This window comes from Pelophylax lessonae (assembly GCF_965119305.1).
Source record: "Pelophylax lessonae genome assembly, chromosome: 3".
In the NCBI taxonomy this organism is placed as follows: Eukaryota; Metazoa; Chordata; class Amphibia; order Anura; family Ranidae; genus Pelophylax; species Pelophylax lessonae.
The window spans coordinates 79,480,156-79,502,263 of NC_138770.1; the positions used below are offsets into that span (position 1 = coordinate 79,480,156).

The following is a 22,108-nucleotide window of genomic DNA, read 5'->3' on the forward strand; positions in this document are numbered from 1 at the left end:
TGAACGGGCTCTAACAATGTATCATTTCATTCTTTTATACAAAAGGGATGAACTTCCGTCTGCAAGTCCCGGTTCACACATATGCAATGCGGGAAACCCTGCGAATCTCCACTGAGTGTTCCCGCATCACATTCAACCGGCAGGCAGCTCACACTGCCATATGCGAATCGCTGGGGGTGTCAATATAGAGTTAACGACATCCCCCAGATCAGTTTGCATATCACAGTGTGAACTGTCAGTTCGGACATTAATTGGATCGCATAGGTGTGAACACCCATGTGATCTGATTCTGGTGCGGACCCAAAAAAAGGGTCCTGTGTGAGTTCTGTCCAAATGCAATGTGAATTCAGCCATACAATCTGTATGGCTGAATTAGCTTTGCACAGACATCGCATGTGATTTGCAGAGCAGATGGGATGTCTGTCATCGCTTATCTAAGTGCCGGTTCACATATATGCGATGCGAGAATCCTGCAAATCCACTGAAGGTTCCTGCATCGCATTCAACTGGCAGGCCACACTGGCATATGCGATATGCTGGGGGTGTCAATACGATGTTAACCCCCCAGATCAGTTTACATATAGCAGTGCGAACTGTCAAGTCGGACAGGAATCAGATCGCATAGGTGTTAACAAGTTAAAAATCAGTATATTGCTAGAAAATTACTTAGAACCCCCAAACATGTACAGTATATATATATATATATATATATATATATATATATATATATATATATATATATATATATTTTTTTTTTTTTTTTTTTAGCAGAGACCCTAGAGAATAAAATGGCGATTGTTGTAATATTTATTGTCACACTATTTGTGCAGTGGTCTTTCAAACACAATTTTTTGGAAAAAAAAAGCACACTTTAATACATTAACCACTTGCCGACTGCCTAACGCCGATCTACGTCGGCAGTCAGCCCCTCACAGGCAAAGTGACGTAGGGCTACGTCACTAGCTTGTGAGGGTCTAGGGAGCGAGCGCGCGCCCCCGGAGGCGCGCTCCCGCTCCCGCGTGGTCACGGACCCCCCCGCGCGTGTGACCAGCGGACCCGATGTCTGCCGGTCACTCGGCGATCGGCGGGGGAGAGGGAGAATGTCAGGCAGCTTGTGTAAACAAGCCACCTGTCATTCTCCTCGCTGTAAAGACACTGATCAAACGGATCTAGTATGTAGATCCGTTGATCAGTGTCCTTACAGCTCAAGCCACAGCCAATCACAGTAGAAAGCACGCCCCTAGGGATACACACAGCCCCTCCCTCCCAAATAAAGTTAACCCCTTCACAACCAGTGTATTTTTACAGTAACAGTGCATATGTATAGCACTGATTACTGTAGAAATGTCACTGGTAACCCCAAAAGTGTCACAAATGTCAGTCAAGGGTCCGATCTGTCCGCCCCAATGTCGCAGTACCGCAAAAAAAAAAAAAAAAAAAAAAAAAAAAAAATCGCAGATCGCCGCCATTACGCGTTAAAAAAAAAACAACAAAAATGACAAAAATCTTTCCCTTTGTTAGTAAACGCGATAACTTTTGCGCAAACCAATCAAAATACGCTTTTTGCGATTTTTTTTACCAAACATAGGTAGCATAAAACAAATTGGCCGAAAATTTTTAAAAATTTAGATTTTTACTTTTTTTTTTGGGGGGAATTTCATATAAAAAAATGTGAAAAATATTGTTATTTTTGCAAAATTGACGCTCTTTTTTTGTTTATAGCGCGTGATCAAAAAATCGCACAGGTGATCAAATACCACCAAAAGAAAGCTCTGTTTGTGGGAAAAAAAGGACGTCAAATTCGTTTAGGTACATCGTCGCACGACCGCGCAATTGTCCGTTAAAGTCACGCAGTGCCGAATCGCAAAATACCCCCTGGTCAGGAAGGGGGTAAAATCTTCCGGGGCTTAAGTGGTTAAAAAAAAAAAAAAAAAAAACACTAAACAGTAAAATTAGCCCAATTTTTTTGTATAATGTGAAAGAGTTTTTTTACGCTGAGAATCGTGATCTTTAGTCTTTGCAAACAAATTGTGATTCTCATTTTATCTACGCAGGTGTGAATGCAGCCTAAAGCCTCCTGAACGCTTCCCTACATAATACACCCACCTTTGTGGCTGCTGGGATTGGCAGCTTCTGGATCTCTATACCATTCTGATCTCACCCATTATGCAAAAGTTATTGCGTCTATTAACTATGGGAAAGATTTATATCATTTTTATTGCTTTTTTTTTTAGTAATGGCGGCGATCGTCGATTTTTAGCGTGACTGCGGCGGACAGATCTGACCCCTAACTGACATTTTTGGGGAGGGGACCAGTGACATTACTACAGTAATCAGTGCGAAAAATATGCACTGTTACTGTAATAATGACACTGGCAGGGAAGGGGTTAACACAGAGGCAATCAAAGGGTTAAATGTGTACCTAGGGGAGTGATTCTAACTGTATGGGGGTTGGGCTTGTGAAATGACCATAGAGACATGTGATCCTATATAGAAGGATCACATGAGCTCTGTGATCATTTCAGAAAGAACAACGGTCAGCTGTGTTTACAACAGCAGATCGTCCTTCTCTCTCAGCGGGGAGCGATTGCAAGTGTCAGGCGGCAATCAGAGCCTCCTGCCCCGTGCATCAGAGTCCCCGCTGCCGAGTGGAGCATCAGCATTGTGATCACAGAGCGTGCCGCACCCCACGGCAGGTGCGATCACGGGAGGCCGTCAAAGGACGGCCAGCCAGAACTAGCCGGCAGCCATGGAGCCATCATTCAACTATAGCGCATTCGGCAAGTGGTTGAGTATTAAAGTAGAGCTGAAGGCAAACTTTTTTTTCATTTTGGATAGAGTAAAGGAGGGTTATAACTATGGATCGACCGATTACCGGCAAAGCCGATATATCAAGGGCCCATATGCACTTTCCCCGATATATCGGAATCGACCCCTGAGGTTACCGATATTTCGGGAAAGTGCTGTACCGGAGTGATGCCTGCAGCTAGAGGCATCACCCCGGTACCAGCGTCCATAGCCGACGGTCGACTGTCTTGTAATGGCAACCGATGTGGGTAAGAAGCCGCTCGGCTGTCAATACAAGGAGCAGGAGGGAACGTCCCCGTCCCCCGCCACCTTCCGCGGCTCGCCTGGAACTCCTGTCCCATCTGGAGACCCGGGCAACCAGCCTGCACGGCCGCCGAATGCGGCTTTGATCTGGTCTCCATGCAAAAACCCTGAAGTGATGTCATGACTTCACTGATGAAGTGGCGCCACCAAAATTTTTTAATTTGGCGGCGCCAAATAAAAAAAAATGACAGCATTCAAAACAGCCAAACTTGGCGTTTTTAATGCTTTTAAGTGCAGAGGAGGGGTTTGGGGTCTTTTAGACCCCCAGACCCCTCCACAAGAGTACCTGTCAAAAATTTTAATGTACGAAAATATTGGCCAATATCGGCCGATACCGATATGCGATGACCAAAATATCGGTAATTAAAAAAAAAAAAAAAAAAACGACATCGGTCGATCACTAGTTATAACCCCTGTTATTTTTTGCCATCTGTGTCCCATTGGGGAGATTTCCCTTCACTTCCTGTCCTATAGCCACAATAGGAAGTGAAGGGGAAGACCATCCAAAAATTTAAGAAAATTCCTGGTCATCCCCAGAATGAGTGTCCCCATTGGAAGATTTCATCTCTATTCCTGTTCTGGGGACAACCCAAGATTTGTGATTTGCTTTCACGGATAACGGTCACCAGGACGAATAAAGAGGGTGCAGGGGCACAGGCAGCAATAAAAATCTGACGCGTTGTCATCTCTCTTCAGTCTATCCAAAAATAAAATGAGAGTTGTGCCCTCCAAGTATACAGATTCCAGTTCATTATTGATGGGTGCTGCCGCCATGGATGAGGTGCGTGCCGTCTCTCTGCTGGAACAACGAACACTTCCTCCGCAGTTCCGTCCTAACACACCTGGAGCCGTGTACATACAGTCAAGGTGACTGCGCTGTTTGTACAAGGTCTGCTGTTTATATAGAGAAGACCTTATCTTGCTGGATTAACACCAGAAGGTTTATCTTGGCAGGAAATTGAAGGTGAGAATATTCAGGCCAGAGGAGACAGCAGCCATCCTTCTCATTCATTCCGTATCAGCAGCGCCTCCCCCATAGTTACTGCATTACCCATCACTTCCTATGTGTCCTCCTGAAACTGGCCAAAGACGCTTCCAATCTCTGCCGGTTCAGCCGAGATTTGAACCATGTATGGGCAGGCTGAGAACACAATAGATCCACAGAAGGGATTCTGCCACAGACTGTGATGGGGACTCGAGCAATTTGGACAGAAAATCGCTCCATCTATGGCCTCCTTTAGTCTCTTGAACAGAAGTATAGGAAAATCCACTGATGGCACATAAAAACAAAGACTATTATTGTACAAGGACTTTCCTCCCCAGAAAAACCAAATGCACTCCTTTAATAGAAGACAATGAATACCTTTCCAGCATTAATATAATTCTCTGCCCTTCTCCCCTGAGCAGCCAACCTGAGGGGGTCCAACCTGAGGGGGTCCCCTTCTCTGCTGAGCAGCCAACCTAAGGGGGCCCTTCTCTGCTGAGCAGCCAACCTAAGGGGGCCCTTCTCTGCTGAGCAGCCAACCTAAGGGGGCCCTTCTCCGCTGAGGAGCCAACCTGAGGGGGTCCTTCTCCGCTGAGCAGCCAACCTAACGAGGCCCTTCTCCGCTGAGCAGCCAACCTAACGAGGCCCTTCTCTGTTGAGCAGCCAACCTAAGGGGGCCCTTCTCTGTTGAGCAGCCAACCTAAGGGGGCCCTTCTCTGCTGAGCAGCTAACCTAAGGGGGCCCTTCTCTGCTGAGCAGCCAACCTAAGGGGGCCCTTCTCTGCTGAGCAGCCAACCTAAGGGGGCCCTTCTCTGCTGAGCAGCCAACCTAAGGGGGCCCTTCTCTGCTGAGCAGCCAACCTAAGGGGGCCCTTCTCCGCTGAGATGCCAACCTAAGGGGGCACTTCTCTGCTGAGAAGCCAACCTAACAAGGCCCTTCTCCGCTGAGATGCCAACCTAAGGGGGCACTTCTCTGCTGAGCAGCCAACCTAAGGGGGCCCTTCCCTGCTGAGCAGCCAACCTAAGGGGGCCCTTCCCTGCTGAGCAGCCAACCTAAGGGGGCCCTTCTCTGCTGAGCAGCCAACCTAAGGGGGCCCTTCTCTGCTGAGCAGCCAACCTAAGGGGGCCCTTCTCTGCTGAGCAGCCAACCTAAGGGGGCCCTTCTCTGCTGAGCAGCCAACCTAAGGGGGCCCTTCTCTGCTGAGCAGCCAACCTAAGGGGGCCCTTCTCTGCTGAGCAGCCAACCTAAGGGGGCCCTTCTCTGCTGAGCAGCCAACCTAAGGGGGCCCTTCTCTGCTGAGCAGCCAACCTAAGGGGGCCCTTCTCTGCTGAGCAGCCAACCTAAGGGGGCCCTTCTCTGCTGAGCAGCCAACCTAAGGGGGCCCTTCTCTGCTGAGCAGCCAACCTAAGGGGGCCCTTCTCTGCTGAGCAGCCAACCTAAGGGGGCCCTTCTCTGCTGAGCAGCCAACCTAAGGGGGCCCTTCTCTGCTGAGCAGCCAACCTAACGAGGCCCTTCTCTGCTGAGCAGCCAACCTAAGGGGGCCCTTCTCTGCTGAGCAGCCAACCTAAGGGGGCCCTTCTCTGCTGAGCAGCCAACCTAAGGGGGCCCTTCTCTGCTGAGCAGCCAACCTAAGGGGGCCCTTCTCTGCTGAGCAGCCAACCTAAGGGGGCCCTTCTCTGCTGAGCAGCCAACCTAAGGGGGCCCTTCTCTGCTGAGCAGCCAACCTAAGGGGGCCCTTCTCTGCTGAGCAGCCAACCTAAGGGGGCCCTTCTCTGCTCACTACCAGTGAAATCCAAGAACTTGTCTACTAGCCATTAGTGTACAGAGTCGCTAAATGTTTTCCATTCCGAGTTTCTTTTTTGGCATTTATTATTATTTCATTACACAAGGGGAGAGAACCACAAGTGCCAATCTAAGTCCCAGTAAAAATACAAGATAAAAGCAATGTTAATCACAAGAGTAGCGTGTAACAGGCGTGATTAGTAAATAAAATGGTCCTGGGCATCAGGCATCTAGGGGGTGTAGGGGGACTGGGCAACGCTTGTGCTGCAGGCCTTCACAGCCTGAAGAAGGAGCGCATGCTCTGCAACGCGTTGCCGTTAGTCTGCAGCTCCAGGAAGGTGACGCCACGGCCTTCGGACGATCGGAGCTTCGGCAGTCTTTGGACCAGGACAGCCTCCTGCCAGCACACAGGAGACCTCCACTCCGCAGCACAAGCTTTAGCTGGTACCAGAGGGACCCCCTAGATGCCTGATGCCCAGGACCATTTTATTTACTAATCACGCCTGTTACACGCTACTCTTGTGAGTAACATTGCTTTTATTGGCGCTTGTGGTTCTCTCCCCTTGTTTTGATGACCAAGCCGCTTCTCTCTTTAATGCCAGAAGCCGTCTCAGTGGGCAGATCCCCCATTGGAACTTTATTTGAACTTTCCTGCCCTCTCCCTCCCAGTAAGGACTGCCTGAGCCTTACTGGCTATCTGTTTGTGCCAATACCCCTTTGTCGTTTATTATGATTTCATTACATTGCGAAAATCAAGTCATATACATCATAGGAGGGTGTTGGAAAATGCTCCACTCCATGTTTTATACCTTTATTTACTGATCAGGCTAAAGTTCGTTACACTGCAGCAATAGTAAATATAATCATTTTTGGCAGGGGTTCCCCACGAGATGAATATGATTTAGGAGGGTTCCTCTGAGGTAGACGGCAGAACTAGTGACGGACACCCTACAAAGCAATAATTGTGCTTTTCTCCTGATGGCGGACATGAGCCCTCTTCATGCCGTTACTCTACGCGGCTCGCTGTCCAGTCACTCCTGTGCCCCCAGTCCTGATTGATTCCCTTCCCAGTGCCGGCCAATAAGCAAAGATAAAACTTCCTGCAGAAGATCACTCATCGCCTTCTGGTGAGAGGGGAACTCGGGGCAATACTCGTATTATCGAGGAACAGATCTGACAAGAGTAAAGGTCTGCTTCTCTGCAAATTCCCAGGAGAGGAAGAAGGCTTTTCCTGAATGTGGCCATTAATTGTCTGGAGTGTGAAAACCATCTTTCTTCCTCCGCCAATATTTCTAGTCAGTGTGAAGAAAGAAAAAAAGAAATGCTGTTCATGATAGGAAATACAGACAGTAAAACGGCCTATTTAAAGGGCGCCTCCACCTAACACTTGGATGTTTTTTCTGGCTAGATTGAATGACATGGCAATCTCTTCTGTATCTCAGACTCCAATGGTTGGATCCACCACTAGAGTTCCCAGTTCAGCCCAAATGCCGTGATCACTCCTAGGGATGAGCTCAGGTGTGTTTGAACCTACCTGAGCTATCCAACCAGGAAGCTGTCACTGCACCCAGCCAATCATAAGTGTCCTAGGCATTCTTCGCCCCCCCCCCCACTGCTATGTATACACCCCCCCCCCCCGTGTCCGCAGGATGGGGAATGCCTCCGCTTAGGACATCAACATTGATGATTAAAGAGGAACTTGGCGTCCTTAAGACTCCTCTCTCTTCTCAAACTTGTGCTCTTTGTTTACTCCAATGAGCTTAGAGCTAGGCAATGCCCACCCCACCTCTTTGATTACATGAGGGGTGGAGCCTGCTGAAAACCAATCCCATATGGATCACTTTTTGGAGTGCGGTAGGCATTGCCCCCATCTTAAAGGAGTTGTAAAGTCAGAAGGTTTTTTTTTTTTTTTATCTTGATGCATTCTATGCATTACCACTTAAAGCGGAGTTCCGGCCACATACACATTTTTTACCTAAAAATACCCCCCTAATCCTAAGTTATCCCCAATTACCCTAACACTAACCCCGCATTACAGTTATAGAATAAAGATATATACTTACCTTTAAAATTGATTGCAGAGCGCGGCCATCTCTGGTGTGGGCATCTGAAGCCGTGGTGTCCCCCCGATGTGTCCTTCTTCCGGGTTCCTGGCTACCCAGAATGCCGATCGCAATCTCGCGCATGCGCTGTAGATTGCGATTGGCAATCAGAGTAGCGGCCGGGGCCGTTCCCATTGCATCCTGGGATTGATGACGCTCATCTCCCAGGATGCAATGCCAAGGAGGAAGGGACGTCGGGGGGGGGGGGGGGGGGGGCGAGACCGCACAAGGAGGAAGAGGAAGGAAGGTAAGTTCATTTTCCTTTAAAAACAAGGTAAGTGAACTTTACGACCAGGCCATTTTTTGGCGGTACTGCACTGCGTTACTTTAACTGAAAATTGTGCGGATGTGCGAGACTGTACCTACATAAAACTGAGCTTTCTTTTGGTGGTATTTGATCACCTCTGCGGTTTTTATTTTTTGCACTATAAACAAAAAAAGAGCGACAATTCTGAAAAAAAAAAAAATAAAACAATATTTTTCACTTTCTGCTATATAACATTCCCAATAAAAAAAAATTAAAAAACAATTTTTTTCATCATTTTAGGCCAATTTGTATTCTGCTACATATTTTTGCTAAAAAAAAAAAAAATCCCAATAAGTGTAAATATATTGGTTTGCGCAAAAGTTATCGCGTCTACAAACTAGGGGAGAGATTTATGTCTTTTTTTTTTTTTAATTTTTTTACCAGTAATGGTGGCAATCTGCAATTTTTAGCAGGACTGCAACATTGCGGCGGACAGATCGGACCCTTAACTGACATTTTTGACACTTTTGCGGGGACCAGTGACATTACTACAGTAATCAGTGCTAAAAATATGCCCTGTTACTGTAATAATGACACTGGCAGGGAAGGGGTTAACACTAGGGGGGAATCAAAGGGTTAAATGTGTCCCTAGGGGGTGCTTTCTAACAGAGGGATGGGCTCACTGGATGAACACTGAGACCTGTGCTCCTAAATAGGAGGAACACAGGATCCCTGTGTTAATTACTGACAGAACAGAGGTCTGCCTTGTTTACATCGGTGGACTGCTGTTCTGTCTCCACAGGGAGTGATGGTGGGTGCCCGGCGGACTTCGCGGCTGCCGGACCCGCTGATTGGCTCCCCCCGGTGGCCGATCGGCGTGTGTCCCCATTAGCTGTCCTGTGAAACGATGTACATGTACATCTTTTCACGGGACAGAGCGGACCTGCTGTAGTACAAGTACGGCAGCTAGTCGGCAAGTGGTTAAGATAAAAAACGATCTGCTCTGATCCACAGGAGAAGTATACCCAAACAGTGTCCCAGAAGACAGCAGTGGGAAGGGATGAAGAACTTCCACTTCCATTCCCTGGGAAAGGGAGCAGGTACCTGTCAAAATCGGGTACCTGCTCCCCGCCCGCCTCCCCGCCAATTGTGCAAGAGGAGAGGGGAACGAGTCCTTAAAGCGCAACTTCCCCTTTTGCATGGAGTTCTGCTTTAAAGGACCGCCCTGTGTACATAGACTGCCGGGCGGCCCTTAAAGCATTTGTTATCCCCAACACTTCATATTCCTGATATGTGCCTGCTGTACTATGTACCTGTATGAGAAAGTATCCTGTTCTCTTTGTATTGCTTCCTTTATGTGAAATTCCTGGTGTTCCTCATAGTCCCCTTGCTTTCCAAGTAAAAACTGACCACACTAAGCAGGAGAGCACAGCATGGTCAGTTCCCTAGCTATGCTGGGAACTCAGTCTCTCCTCCAATGATCAGACTTACCCTGACACGCCCCTGCTGCACAGCTATTGACTGGGAAGCTCAGTGTGCTGCGGCTTCTCCTCCCCTCAAGCTCTCTGAGCTCCTTATGTAGCTGAGAACAGAGGGAATGTGATCATTTTTAAAAAAGGGGAAAATTATATTTATAAAGTTTTTTTTATATGGATACAAAAATATTTTGCATTTCATTTCTATTTTACACTGAATGGGTTGTTTTACTAGGTGATCGTTTACAAATCACTTTAAAACGCAAAATCACGTACCTGTACGCAATTTTTTTTTCTGCTGGTCTGGGGCGCAACCCGCTCCGGCTGTCATTGGACACAGCGGGAGCCAATCAGCGGGGTCTGGCGGACACGATGTCTTGCCGGCAGCCTGTGATCGTTCTTGAGGCTGACAGAACGGCGGTCTGCCTATGTAAACAAGGGAGGGGAAGATGGAGATCTTGTGTTTCTGCTAAGCAGGAACACGGATCTCTGTTTTCCCCCCAGTCATAGCACCTCCCCCACACACAGTTAGGAAGCATTCCCAGGGAGCACATTTAACCCCTTGATTGCCCCTGATGTTAGCCCCTTCCCTGCCAGTGCCATTAGTACAGTGACAGTGCATATTTTTTTAGCTCACTGTGTCACTGGTCCCCAAAAAGTGCCAATTTGTCTACCGCAATCCCACAAAAAAATCGCTAATTGCTGCCATTACTTGTAAAAAAATAGAGAAATAAAAAGTTCATAAATCTATCCCATAGTTTGTAGATGAGATAACTTTTGCGCAAACCAATCAATATAGGCTTATTGGGATTATTTTTTGCAGCAGAATATATATTGGCCTAAATTGGAAGAAATGAAGAAATTAGATTTTTATTACATTTTTTTTTTAGTGGATAGGTTTTATAGCTGAAAGTATGTTTTTCCAAAATGGTCACTCCTTTTTTGCTTATGGCGCAAAAAAAAAAAAAAAATCGCAGAGGTGATCACACACCATCAAAAGAAAGCTCTATTTGTGGGAAAAAAGGACATCAATTATATTTGGGTACAGAGTCGCACAACCGCGCAATCGTCAGTTAAAGTAACGCAGTGCCGTATCGCAAAAAATGGCCTGGTCATTAAGGGGGAGGGGTTAAATCTTTTGGAGCTGAAGTGGCTAGAGCAGTCCCAACACAAGACCAGGCAAAAAGCATTGTTCCCTATGGGGGGAGCGCACAGCATTGCAGTCTGGGGATATTTGAGTGCAGAGGGTCAGTATGCAATTTACTGCATTGCAATGTCACAGAGTGATTAGAACTTAATGAAATCTCACTTCTCACATTACAATTAAAAGTAAAAAAAAAAAAAAAAAAGGAGTAAACCACGCAATGCTTCTGAATTGGCACCGTTTCATCCCAGCAACCAGACATTTGCTGGCTGAAAAGCACCATCAACATCCAATCTAATGCAGACACTTTTTGGGTATTCCGACAGCCGCAGATGGCACTGTTCACACTGATGGCTTCCATCCACACTGATTAGCATGTATGGGGGGGGCGGAATGTGGAGTTTTTCTTCACTTACTCAACCCACAGGCTGAAATCTATACACGTATATCCAGGTAAAGTCTACATCACTCACTTAAAACAACGCGCTCCCTGCGTGACCGATCTCAACAACTGTTAACAGAAATCAAGCAATTGCACTAAGCCACTGAGAGGTCCCTCTAGGGGCCAACAAGCAAATCTCGTTATAAAGAGCATGTCTGGGCTATAAAAAAAATGATATACATGTATGAGTACCCCTCTGCAATACATGTACATTTCTTCATGTTCATGGCTGTACAGCGTTCCTAGAGTGTAAAGCGGTCAGACAAAGATTCCCCCAGTGGCCGTGTCTGACCCCTCACTGCAATGAAGGGCTGTTTGCTGCTATATGGTATACACTGGCACTGGGCACATGCACTGATGTACAACCCTGGACATAGACAGTCTGCATCCAGGGTGGTACACTAGTCCTAAACACAACAGGAAGTGAGAGTAATCCCTCCAAACATACCAAGAAGTGAGACTACTCCCCCTCAAAACAAAACAGGAAGTGAGAGTAATCCCTCCAAACATAAGAGGAAGTGAGAGTAATCCCTCCAAACATAACAAGAAGTGAGAGTAATCCCTCCAAACATAACAGCAAGTGAGAGTAATCACCCCCTCCCTCCAAACATAACAGCAAGTGAGAGTAATCCCTCCAAACATAACAGGAAGTGAGAGTAATCCCTCCAAACATAACAGGAAGTGAGAGTAATCCCTCCAAACATAACCGGAAGTGAGAGTAATCTCTCCAAACTAGAGATGCATCAATATCAGTTTTTCTAAGAACGAGTACCAATACTTTTTATACGGTGCTCACCTATATTAATACCCAATACATATTTTTTCCCTGCGGTGTGATTTGAGTCCACGCAAAATGAATGGGCTTGAATCGCACTGTAAAGATTTGCATGCGATTTCCCGCACTGCTCCAGTGTGAACCCAGACTTAAGTCACTAACACAAGACTGGGTTCACATAGAAGCGGTGCACTAAACCGCATGTGATGCAGACAGGATTCGCACCGCATTCCTGTTCAAATCACATGCGATTTTTGCAGTGTAATTTGAGTCAATTTATTTTGTATGGGCTCAAATTGCACTGCAGGAAAAAGTATTGGTGTTAGGTATCAGAAGATTTGCATGAGTACTGTCCTGGTGCAAATATTTAGTATCGGCACCAATACAAGTATCGGTGCAACCCAACTGTCATCTCATCATATATTATATCATAAAGATCACTTAGATTGCAAGCTCTAAGGATCAGAGCCCTCTGATTCCTCCTGTATGGTAACTGTACTGTCTGCCCTCACATTGTAAAATGCTGCACAAACTGCTGGCGCTATATAAATCCTGTACAATAATAATAATAATAAAAATAATAATAATATAGAACACATCTCTGACGGCACAGACCCTGCACATCTCTGACGGCACAGACCCTGCACATCTCTGACGGCACAGACCCTGCACATCTCTGACGGCACAGACCCTGCACATCTCTGACGGCACAGACCCTGCACATCTCTGACGGCACAGACCCTGCACATCTCTGACGGCACAGAGCCAGCACATCTCTGACGGCACAGACCCTGCACATCTCTGACGGCACAGACCCTGCACATCTCTGACGGCACAGACCCTGCACATCTCTGACGGCACAGACCCTGCACATCTCTGACGGCACAGACCCTGCACATCTCTGACGGCACAGAGCCAGCACATCTCTGACGGCACAGACCCTGCACATCTCTGACGGCACAGACCCTGCACATCTCTGACGGCACAGACCCTGCACATCTCTGACGGCACAGACCCTGCACATCTCTGACGGCACAGACCCAGCACATCTCTGACGGCACAGACCCAGCACATCTCTGACGGCACAGACCCTGCACATCTCTGACGGCACAGACCCAGCACATCTCTGACGGCACAGACCCAGCACATCTCTGACGGCACAGACCCAGCACATCTCTGACGGCACAGACCCTGCACATCTCTGACGGCACAGACCCTGCACATCTCTGACGGCACAGACCCTGCACATCTCTGACGGCACAGACCCTGCACATCTCTGACGGCACAGACCCAGCACATCTCTGACGGCACAGACCCAGCACATCTCTGACGGCACAGACCCTGCACATCTCTGACGGCACAGACCCTGCACATCTCTGACGGCACAGACCCAGCACATCTCTGACGGCACAGACCCAGCACATCTCTGACGGCACAGACCCAGCACATCTCTGACGGCACAGACCCTGCACATCTCTGACGGCACAGAGCCTGCACATCTCTGACGGCACAGAGCCTGCACATCTCTGACGGCACAGAGCCTGCACATCTCTGACGGCACAGACCCTGCACATCTCTGACGGCACAGACCCTGCACATCTCTGACGGCACAGACCCTGCACATCTCTGACGGCACAGACCCAGCACATCTCTGACGGCACAGACCCTGCACATCTCTGACGGCACAGACCCAGCACATCTCTGACGGCACAGACCCAGCACATCTCTGACGGCACAGACCCAGCACATCTCTGACGGCACAGACCCAGCACATCTCTGACGGCACAGACCCTGCACATCTCTGACGGCACAGACCCTGCACATCTCTGACGGCACAGACCCAGCACATCTCTGACGGCACAGACCCAGCACATCTCTGACGGCACAGACCCAGCACATCTCTGACGGCACAGACCCTGCACATCTCTGACGGCACAGACCCTGCACATCTCTGACGGCACAGACCCAGCACATCTCTGACGGCACAGACCTGCATATCTCTGACGGCACAGACCCTGCACATCTCTGACGGCACAGACCCTGCACATCTCTGATGTCATAGGCCTATGAATTTCTTTCTGCAACATCAGGACCCCACACACAGGGGGCAAGCTTCCCTCCTACACATACATGACTAGACTGACTGCTTCCTGAACTCTCCATCTACTCGTTTGATCCTAGAGTCAGGCATACACTGACCCCTGTCACTGTGCCACAACACATCACTGACCCCGGCACTGTGCCACAACACATCACTGACCCTGGCACTGTGCCACAACACTGACCCCGGCACTGTGCCACAACACATCATTGACCCCGTCACTGTGCCACAACACTGACCCCGTCACTGTGCCACAACACATCACTGACCCCGTCACTGTGCCACAACACATCACTGACCCCGTCACTGTGCCACAACACTGACCCCCGTCACTGTGCCACAACACTGACCCCGGCACTGTGCCACAACACATCACTGACCCCGGCACTGTGCCACAACACATCACTGACCCCGTCACTGTGCCACAACACATCACTGACCCCCGTCACTGTGCCACAACACATCACTGACCCCAGCACTGCGCCACATCACTGACCCTGGCACTGTGCCACAACGCATCACTGACCCCGGCACTGCGCCACATCACTGACCCGGCACTGTGCCACACACATCACTGACCCCGGCACTGTGCCACACACATATCACTGACCCCGGCACTGTGCCACAACACATCACTGACCCCCGACACTATGCCACAAGGTATCACTGACCCCGTCACTGTGCCACATCACTGACCCCGGCACTGTGCCACATCACTGACCCCGGCACTGTGCCACATCACTGACCCCGGCACTGTGCCACATCACTGACCCCGGCACTGTGCCACACACATCACTGACCCCGGCACTGTGCCACACACATCACTGACCCCGGCACTGTGCCACACACATCACTGACCCCGGCACTGTGCCACAACATTATACTAATACAAACAGTACATGAGGATTCATTAGAGAAATATAGAAGACTACAGAGAATCACTGAAAATGCACAGTGCTAGATCAGAACTGTCTTAGTCCCCGGTATCAGTGTAAGTCCTCTATGTCAGTGTCTCAGTCCCTGATGTCAGTGTCTCAGTCCCTGATAGTGTCCCAGTGCCTGATTTCAGTGTCTCAGTCCTCTATGTCAGTGTCCCAGTCCCTGATATCAGTGTCCAGGTCTTCTATGTCAGTGTCCCAGTCCCTGATATCAGTGTCTCAGTCTCTAATATCAGTGTCCCAGTCCTTGATGTCAGTGCCCAAGTTTCTGATATAAATGTCTCAGTTCTCTATGTCAGTGTCCCAGTCCCTAATATCAGTCTCAGTCCCTGATATCAGTGTCCCAGTCCCTGATATCAGTGTCCCAGTCCCTGATATCAGTGTCCCAGTCCCTGATATCAGTGTCCCAGTCCTCTATGTCAGTGTCCCAGTCCTCTATGTCAGTGTCCCAGTCCCTGATGTCAGTGTCCCAGTCCTCTATGCCGGCATCGCAGTCCCTGATATCAGTGTCTCAATCCTCTATGTTGGTGTCCCAGTCCCTGATGTCAGTGTCCCAGTCAGTCCTCCAGTCCTCTATGTCGGTGTCCCAGTCCTCTATGTCAATGTCTCAGTCCCTGATATCAGTGTCCCAGTCCTCGATGTCAGTGTCTCAGTCCCTGATATCAATGTCTCAGTCCCTGATATCAGTGTCTCAGTCATCTATGTCAATGTCTCAGTCCCTGATATCAATGTCTCAGTCCCTGATATCAGTGTCTCAGCCCTCTATGTCAATGTCTCAGTCCCTGATATCAGTGTCCCAGTCCTCGATGTCAGTGTCTCAGTCCCTGATATCAATGTCTCAGTCCCTGATATCAGTGTCTCAGTCCTCGATGTCAGTGTCTCAGTCCTCGATGTCAGTGTCTCAGTCCCTGATATCAATGTCTCAGTCCTCTATGTCAATGTCTCAGTCCCTGATATCAGTGTCCCAGTCCTCTGCCAGTGTCCCAGTCCCTGATATCAGTGTCTCTGTCCTCTATGTCAGTGTCTCTGTCCTCTATGTCAGTGTCCCAGTCCCTGATATCAGTGTCTCAGTCAGTCCTCTAGGTCAATGTCTCAGTCCCTGATATCAGTGTCCCAGTCCTCGATGTCAGTGTCTCAGTCCCTGATATCAGTGTCCCAGTCCCTGATATCAGTGTCTCAGTCCTCTATGTCAGTGTCCCAGTCCCTGATATCAGTGTCTCTGTCCTCTATGTCAGTGTATCAGTCCTCTATGTCAGTGTCCCAGTCCATGATATCAGTGTCCCTGATATCAGTGTCTCAGTCCTCTATGTCAGTGTCTCAGCCCTCTATGCTAGTGTCTCAGTCCCTGATATCAGTGTCTCAGTCCTCTATGTCAGTGTCTCAGTCCCTGATATCAGTGTCCCAGTCCTCTATGTCAGTGTCTCAGTCCTCTATGTCAGTGCCTCAGTCCCTGATATCAGTGTCCCAGTCCTCTATGCCAGTGTTCCAGTCCTCTATGTCAGTGTCTCAGTCCCTGATATCAGTGCCTCAGTCCTCTATGTCAGTGTCTCAGTCCCTGGTATCAGTGTCCCAGTCCTCTATGTCAGTGTCTCAGTCCTCTATGTCAGTGTCCCAGTCCCTGATATCAGTGCCTCAGTCCTCTATGTCAGTGTCTCAGTCCCTGATATCAGTGTTCCAGTCCTCTATGCCAGTGTCTCAGTCCCTGATATCAGTGTCTCAGTCCCTGATATCAGTGTCTCAGTGCTCTATGTCAGTGTCTCAGTCCCTGATATCAGTGTCTCAGTCCCTGATATCAGTGTCCCAGTCCCTGATATCAGCGTCCCAGTCCCTGATATCAGCGTTCCAGTCCCTGATATCAGTGTTCCAGTCCTCTAAGTCAGTGTCTCAGTCCCTGATATCAGTGTCCCAGTCCTCTAAGTCAGTGTCTCAGTCCCTGATATCAGTGTTCCAGTCCTCTATGTCAGTGTCTCAGTCCCGGATATCAGTGTCCCAGTCCTCTAAGTCAGTGTCTCAGTCCCTGATATCAGTGTCCCAGTCCTCTATGTCAATGTCTCAGTCCCTGATATCAGTGTCCCAGTCCTCGATGTCAGTGTCTCAGTCCCTGATATCAATGTCTCAGTCCCTGATATCAGTGTCTCAGTCATCTATGTCAATGTCTCAGTCCCTGATATCAATGTCTCAGTCCCTGATATCAGTGTCTCAGCCCTCTATGTCAATGTCTCAGTCCCTGATATCAGTGTCCCAGTCCTCGATGTCAGTGTCTCAGTCCCTGATATCAATGTCTCAGTCCTCGATGTCAGTGTCTCAGTCCTCGATGTCAGTGTCTCAGTCCCTGATATCAATGTCTCAGTCCTCTATGTCAATGTCTCAGTCCCTGATATCAGTGTCCCAGTCCTCTGCCAGTGTCCCAGTCCCTGATATCAGTGTCTCTGTCCTCTATGTCAGTGTCTCTGTCCTCTATGTCAGTGTCCCAGTCCCTGATATCAGTGTCTCAGTCAGTCCTCTAGGTCAATGTCTCAGTCCCTGATATCAGTGTCCCAGTCCTCGATGTCAGTGTCTCAGTCCCTGATATCAGTGTCCCAGTCCCTGATATCAGTGTCTCAGTCCTCTATGTCAGTGTCCCAGTCCCTGATATCAGTGTCTCTGTCCTCTATGTCAGTGTATCAGTCCTCTATGTCAGTGTCCCAGTCCATGATATCAGTGTCCCTGATATCAGTGTCTCAGTCCTCTATGTCAGTGTCTCAGCCCTCTATGCTAGTGTCTCAGTCCCTGATATCAGTGTCTCAGTCCTCTATGTCAGTGTCTCAGTCCCTGATATCAGTGTCCCAGTCCTCTATGTCAGTGTCTCAGTCCTCTATGTCAGTGCCTCAGTCCCTGATATCAGTGTCCCAGTCCTCTATGCCAGTGTTCCAGTCCTCTATGTCAGTGTCTCAGTCCCTGATATCAGTGCCTCAGTCCTCTATGTCAGTGTCTCAGTCCCTGGTATCAGTGTCCCAGTCCTCTATGTCAGTGTCTCAGTCCTCTATGTCAGTGTCCCAGTCCCTGATATCAGTGCCTCAGTCCTCTATGTCAGTGTCTCAGTCCCTGATATCAGTGTTCCAGTCCTCTATGCCAGTGTCTCAGTCCCTGATATCAGTGTCTCAGTCCCTGATATCAGTGTCTCAGTGCTCTATGTCAGTGTCTCAGTCCCTGATATCAGTGTCTCAGTCCCTGATATCAGTGTCCCAGTCCCTGATATCAGCGTCCCAGTCCCTGATATCAGCGTTCCAGTCCCTGATATCAGTGTTCCAGTCCTCTAAGTCAGTGTCTCAGTCCCTGATATCAGTGTCCCAGTCCTCTAAGTCAGTGTCTCAGTCCCTGATATCAGTGTTCCAGTCCTCTATGTCAGTGTCTCAGTCCCGGATATCAGTGTCCCAGTCCTCTAAGTCAGTGTCTCAGTCCCTGATATCAGTGTCCCAGTCCTCTATGTCAATGTCTCAGTCCCTGATATCAGTGTCCCAGTCCTCGATGTCAGTGTCTCAGTCCCTGATATCAATGTCTCAGTCCCTGATATCAGTGTCTCAGTCATCTATGTCAATGTCTCAGTCCCTGATATCAATGTCTCAGTCCCTGATATCAGTGTCTCAGCCCTCTATGTCAATGTCTCAGTCCCTGATATCAGTGTCCCAGTCCTCGATGTCAGTGTCTCAGTCCCTGATATCAATGTCTCAGTCCTCGATGTCAGTGTCTCAGTCCTCGATGTCAGTGTCTCAGTCCCTGATATCAATGTCTCAGTCCTCTATGTCAATGTCTCAGTCCCTGATATCAGTGTCCCAGTCCTCTGCCAGTGTCCCAGTCCCTGATATCAGTGTCTCTGTCCTCTATGTCAGTGTCTCTGTCCTCTATGTCAGTGTCCCAGTCCCTGATATCAGTGTCTCAGTCAGTCCTCTAGGTCAATGTCTCAGTCCCTGATATCAGTGTCCCAGTCCTCGATGTCAGTGTCTCAGTCCCTGATATCAGTGTCCCAGTCCCTGATATCAGTGTCTCAGTCCTCTATGTCAGTGTCCCAGTCCCTGATATCAGTGTCTCTGTCCTCTATGTCAGTGTATCAGTCCTCTATGTCAGTGTCCCAGTCCATGATATCAGTGTCCCTGATATCAGTGTCTCAGTCCTCTATGTCAGTGTCTCAGCCCTCTATGCTAGTGTCTCAGTCCCTGATATCAGTGTCTCAGTCCTCTATGTCAGTGTCTCAGTCCCTGATATCAGTGTCCCAGTCCTCTATGTCAGTGTCTCAGTCCTCTATGTCAGTGCCTCAGTCCCTGATATCAGTGTCCCAGTCCTCTATGCCAGTGTTCCAGTCCTCTATGTCAGTGTCTCAGTCCCTGATATCAGTGCCTCAGTCCTCTATGTCAGTGTCTCAGTCCCTGGTATCAGTGTCCCAGTCCTCTATGTCAGTGTCTCAGTCCTCTATGTCAGTGTCCCAGTCCCTGATATCAGTGCCTCAGTCCTCTATGTCAGTGTCTCAGTCCCTGATATCAGTGTTCCAGTCCTCTATGCCAGTGTCTCAGTCCCTGATATCAGTGTCTCAGTCCCTGATATCAGTGTCTCAGTGCTCTATGTCAGTGTCTCAGTCCCTGATATCAGTGTCTCAGTCCCTGATATCAGTGTCCCAGTCCCTGATATCAGCGTCCCAGTCCCTGATATCAGCGTTCCAGTCCCTGATATCAGTGTTCCAGTCCTCTAAGTCAGTGTCTCAGTCCCTGATATCAGTGTCCCAGTCCTCTAAGTCAGTGTCTCAGTCCCTGATATCAGTGTTCCAGTCCTCTATGTCAGTGTCTCAGTCCCGGATATCAGTGTCCCAGTCCTCTAAGTCAGTGTCTCAGTCCCTGATATCAGTGTTCCAGTCCTCTATGTCAGTGTCTCAGTCCCTGATATCAGTGTCCCAGTCCTCTATGTCAGTGTCTCAGTCCCTGATATCAGTGTCCCAGTCCTCTATTTCAGTGTCCCAGTCCCTGGTATCAGTGTCCCAGTCCTCTAAGTCAGTGTCCCAGTCCTCTAAGTCAGTGTCTCAGTCCCTGATATCAGTGTTCCAGTCCTCTATGTCAGTGTCTCAGTCCCTGATATCAGTGTCTCAGTTCTCTGTGTCAGTGTCTCAGTCCCTAATATCAGTGTCCCAGTTCTCTATGTCAGTGTCTCAGTCCCTGGTGTCGGTGGGTCAGTCCTCTATGTCAGTGTCTCAGTCCTTCATATCAGTGTTCCAGTGCTCTATGTCAGTGTCTCAGTCCCTGGTGTCGGTGGGTCAGTCCCTGGTGTCGCTCAGTGCCAGCCTCTCACCTCTCTCCGGTCCCGTTACCCGCTGCGCGCTCTGGTATCGGTTAACCGGGCGGGGACGCGCTTTTCCCTCTTCCTGGCAGCCAGGGCGGCGCGCTCCCCGCTGCGCGTGCCTGGGCTCCGCCTCCAGATGAAGTCAGCTATTTACATTTCCTCTTCCCCCATCTTTGTGACTGGCGGCCGGGGACGTTTGCCCACAGTGGTCCACGTGACCACAGCTCTCCCGTCCTAGTCAGGCTGGGTTGTTGGTGTATATACCGAGAGCACCGAGATCATCTCTTCCCCTCCCCCATCATCCCATCCAATCACTGTGTGTCACCATGCACATCTCCATACACACTGATATCAGGGACCGACACTGACATCAGGGACTGAGACTGACATAAAGGACTGAGACACTGACATAGAGGACTGACACTGACATAAAGGACCGATGCACTGACATAGAGGACTGAGACACTGACATGCAGGACTGACACTGACATACAGGAGGACACTGACATATAGGACTGACACTGACATACAGGACTGACACTGACATAGAGGACTGACACTGACATATAGGACTGAGACACTGACATAGAAGACTGACATAGAGGACTGACACTGACATAGAGGACTGACACTGACATATAGGACTGAGACACTGACATAGAGGACTGACATAGAGGACTGACACTGGCATAGAGGACTGAAACACTGACATAAAGGACTGACACTGACATACAGGACTGAGACACTGACATACAGGACTGACACTGACATACAGGACTGACACTGACATACAGGACTGACACTGACATAGAGGACTGACGCTGACAGAGAGGACTGAGACACTGACATAGAGGATTGACACTGACAGAGAGGACTGAGACACTGACATACAGGACTGACACTGACATAGAGGACTGACACTGACAGAGAGGACTGAGACACTGACATAGAGGACTGACACTGACATAGAGGACTGACACTGACAGAGAGGACTGACACTGACATAGAGGACTGACAGAGAGGACTGAGACACTGACATAGAGGACTGACACTGACATAGAGGACTGACAGAGAGGACTGAGACACTGACATAGAGGACTGGCACTGACATAGAGGACTGACACTGACAGAGAGGACTGAGACACTGACATAGAGGACTGACACTGACAGAGAGGACTGAGACACTGACATAGAGGACTGACACTGACAGAGAGGACTGAGACACTGACATAGAGGACTGACACTGACATAGAGGACTGACAGAGAGGACCGAGACACTGACATAGAGGACTGACACTGACATAGAGGACTGACACTGAGAGAGAGGACTGACACTGACATACAGGACTGAGACACTGACATACAGGACTGAGACACTGACATACAGGACTGACACTGACATAGAGGACTGAGACACTGACATAAAGGACTGACACTGACATAGAAGACTGAGACACTGACATAGAGGACTGACACTCACATACAGGACTGACACTGACATATAGGACTGACACTGACATACAGGACTGAGACACTGACATACAGGACTGACACTGACATAGGGGACTGACACTGACATATAGGACTGACACTGACATATAGGACTGACACTGACCTACAGGACTGAGACACTGACATAGAGGACTGACACTGACATAGAGGACTGACACTGACAGAGAGGACTGAGACACTGACATAGAGG

General features: G+C 48.9%; 1 protein-coding gene across 4 annotated transcripts in view; it reads right to left on the reverse strand.

The window, feature by feature from the left end:
* Positions 1–20,543, reverse strand: part of DTNB (dystrobrevin beta) — a 292,666-nt gene extending 272,123 nt beyond the window's left edge. For all 4 annotated transcript variants that reach the window (XM_082251573.1, XM_082251572.1, XM_082251571.1 and 1 more), the window contains exon 1: positions 20,416–20,543. The gene's annotated coding sequence lies outside the window, so the exon portion shown is untranslated. The remainder of the gene's footprint in view (positions 1–20,415) is intronic.
* Between the last annotated feature and the right edge of the window lie 1,565 nt (positions 20,544–22,108).